The sequence below is a fragment of the Pinus tabuliformis genome, chromosome 6 (assembly GCF_031772625.1).
Source record: "Pinus tabuliformis cultivar Carrire ecotype Pingquan chromosome 6, CPIR1, whole genome shotgun sequence".
Lineage (NCBI taxonomy): Eukaryota > Viridiplantae > Streptophyta > Pinopsida > Pinales > Pinaceae > Pinus > Pinus tabuliformis.
In genome coordinates this window covers 1,444,394,409-1,444,398,051 of record NC_142292.1, presented here as the reverse complement: position 1 = coordinate 1,444,398,051, position 3,643 = coordinate 1,444,394,409, and the positions used below count along the sequence as shown (strand labels likewise).

The following is a 3,643-nucleotide window of genomic DNA, read 5'->3' as shown; positions in this document are numbered from 1 at the left end:
AAATGTAGTTGATTTTATTGGGAGCCTATCACCATGGGAAATTTGAGTCAAATTGGAGTTGGGGAGAGGTTTTTAATGAGCTAGGGACATGATGATGTAATCATAACCCTAGGAATTTCATTTGCAAATAATATTTGCATAAATTTAGAGACGAGTCAGGGTGGGATGGCGTGTGCATGCCATGGGCCCTCAACGTTAAGTTTGGAAAAGACACAATTGATAATTCATGTGGTTGGGATGATGTATACGTGAATGGTTTCCCCTTTGGATGACATATGTGTGGGTGGAATTCCCTTTTAGAATGGTGTGCAAAGGAAAAAACCACTTAGCATGTATGGGGTTTCATTTTCAAAACAACCCAAGAACGAGACAACAAGGAGGTCTACTTCTCTCAAGAGAATCCATGGAATTTGACAAATTTCCTAGTTGTGTGGACCTCGCTAATAAGGTTTTAGAGTTGAATAAATAATTCATGGACTTGCAATCATCATGACATGATGATTGGGCTAGCTATGATGGAGACTTGTCATGGAAACATATGGGGTAGATCTATTGAGACCAGGACCCTAATTCGCATGGTGGGATAAGATACTTGCATGTTCTTTCCTTATAGGAATTGAGAGATGTGCGTAGCTATATGATATGTGGCATGGTATTCCTAGCTAACACAAAGGAATTATATTGGTTGGATTTCAAACAAGCATATATTCCAATCCAAGAGTTGGATGGAGATAACGTTTATATCATTAGGAAAGGGGCTTTGAGATATTCATATATACGCCCATGCAAGCATAAGATATGTACCTTTCTTGTTTAGTGGCTTTTGAGACTTTGAAAATATGAACCAAAGCATATTGAATGTCTATAATATTTCTTCAACCAAGAATTCTTTCAGAAGAAAGTATATTTACATCCACACTGAGGTTATTGTAAAATCCTCTTTGTCTAGAACAATTCTCTCCATCCAAAACCTAAGATATAATCCTTCAAAGTTGAAGATGTATGGGCCATTTTTGAAAACCCTCATGCGATGTTTCACATTGGCCATTATTTCCCACCACTCCAATTTGATATATCCCTTTGGCTTCCGCTTGTTTTGAATTAAGTAGGTGAGCGATTCTTTTTGAGGGCCACATGCCAAGGAGATTTTCTGATCAAAGCATGATCTCTCATGTATTGGATGTACTCCTCAATTCGATTGGAATGCACCTCAAACTTTATATTTGTGGCCTCTTTTGGAAGGAAACTTGAGGTCTCCAAATGGTTGAAGCTCGCCTTGAGGATCCGTGTTGATAATTTAAGCTTGGATTTCAACCTGTTCAAGGTGAGAATTAGCTAACTAACATGCGAGGGCAAACAATAGGAGTAGGAATTGTAGGAATTGCAGAGACACGGTGCATGACTAGGAAGTCAACAATAAGGTAAGGTAGATTCTTAGGTGCAATGCATATTTAAATTTAGTTAATAAATATAAAAAAACATGATACATACAATAAACTCCATAAAACTATGACATTTCATAATTTTATGTTTAGAAGTAGTGAATAAAAATATAAAAACTTAATACTTACAATAAAATCTCTCTTCTTTCAATCTTTTATATATAAAAAAGTATGTTATGCATATCAAATTAAAAAATTAAATTAAAAAAAAATATATAAAATATGTTAAATTTATAACTTTTATAATCCATAATGTAGAAATTATTATTATAAAATATATCAATAAAATATATATATTATAAAAACTTTAATATATCATAGGAAACTATTAACATTTTCAAAGATTTAATTTCTAACAAATTTATTATATATATATATAAACCATTAAAAAAATCTGATTCCTTAATCTCAATTGAAAAGCATTCTAAAAATTAAATTTTAAAATACAATTTTGGATATTTTGATGAAAATGACACTAAAAACTCATTTATATTATTCTTTGATAAATATATTCGAGAGGCATGAATTACACAACCCTGTTTTATTATTTTATTTTCAAGCAAGGTAAGTAGGACTTTATTGTCTAAATGTCATTATATCCCTTCTTTATCTTCTTCTGTTTTTTAAATTTATAAATTATAAAGTTGAAAAATGGTCATGTGATAACTCTCTAGTATAATTCGCTGTGAGGTGCGTTTGACATTTAGCAAAATAATTGACACATTAACTACACAACCCTGTTTTATTATTGATTTATTATTTTATTTTCAAGAAAGGTCGGTAGGACGTCATTGTCTAAATGTCATTATATCCTTCTTTTATCTTCCCTTTTTATATTAGGCAAAATAATTTGACGAGAGTAAGAAAATAAATATATTTAATTGTAATTGTAATAAAATTTTATATAAAAAAATGGTTGATATTTATAAACCCAGAGTTCCAATAAATCTACGCTAACTATATGAATTTAAGTAATAATAATTTTTCATTATAATAAAAAATATAAATACACTTTAATTTTCATATTTGACACAATTTTAAATGGAAACATTTTATCCTGTTCAGTAAATTCAAAATTGAAATAAAGCTTCAGTAAATTACAACATTAAACTATTACTTCAGTCATCTTATGTCAGATTAATATAGCGTCATTTCTGGCGTCAGTCTGCATTCAAGAACTTTGTTATTTATATTGCTAACGACGTTGAATGGCAACATAGCTGAATCAAATAGTATTAATGTATCCTCCAACAGGGTGTAAAGTTGTATTGAATTGAAGTGTGAAGGTCCTGGCCACCCACATCCTGTTCAATAAATTTCAACTGAATATGAATGATTATCCATAAAGTTGCAAAATTCAGTATATACGTCTTTTCCATTTTTCGTTAGTTTGAAGGATCAAAGGATATGCTGATAATAATATTGACAAAAACTATTAAATGTAGGATGGAAAGGAAGTACTTGCTGAAGATATCCTTCCCGATGGGTTCAAAGTCAAGAAAGGTGATATTGTCTTCTATGTTCCCTACTCTATGGGAAGAATGACAGACATCTGGGGTAGTGATGCTGAGGTGTTTAGGCCTGAGAGATGGCTTCACAATGGGATTTTCCAGCCCCAATCACCATTCAAATTTACTGCATTTCAGGTAAGTTGCTTAACCAAGACATTTCATTTAATCTTCTGAGGAAAGCGACAATGCTTTGAAATCGTTAACTTGTATTCTTTGGTTGCAGGTTGGACCTCGTATTTGTCTGGGGAAGGATTTTGCATACATGCAAATGAAGATTGTTGCTGCTGTGCTTTTACGTTTCTTCAAATTTGAAGCTGTTGAAGGAATGACAGTGAGATATGATCTCGGACTCACACTCCGTATGAGTAAAGATGGTTTAAATCTGCATGTCAAGCCTAGATTAGATTAGATTAGATTTCTGAGCAGAGCTGAAGATCACAGTAAGGCACACTGCACACTGAAAGCTTTCACCAGTTGTAGGTACATAGTTTGACATTTGCTTGGTGTTTTTACAGGTTCTGACTTTATCTAGTTCAGGGAATCGATTATCCTAATTGGTACCAAAATGCGAAAATCTTCTTGATATGATGAAAATCATTTTGATGAATATCTTGAATGAGCCATGAGCCTACGAACAAAAACACGTACTAAGCACTACAAAAAAATATATGATGAAAAAAATATGATGAA

At 32.2% G+C, this 3,643-nt stretch overlaps 1 pseudogene; it reads left to right on the top strand.

Annotated features, from left to right (window-relative positions):
* Window positions 1-2,974: 2,974 nt before the first annotated feature.
* Window positions 2,975-3,362, top strand: LOC149264046 (cytochrome P450 704C1 pseudogene; annotated as a pseudogene).
* Window positions 3,363-3,643: the final 281 nt, after the last annotated feature.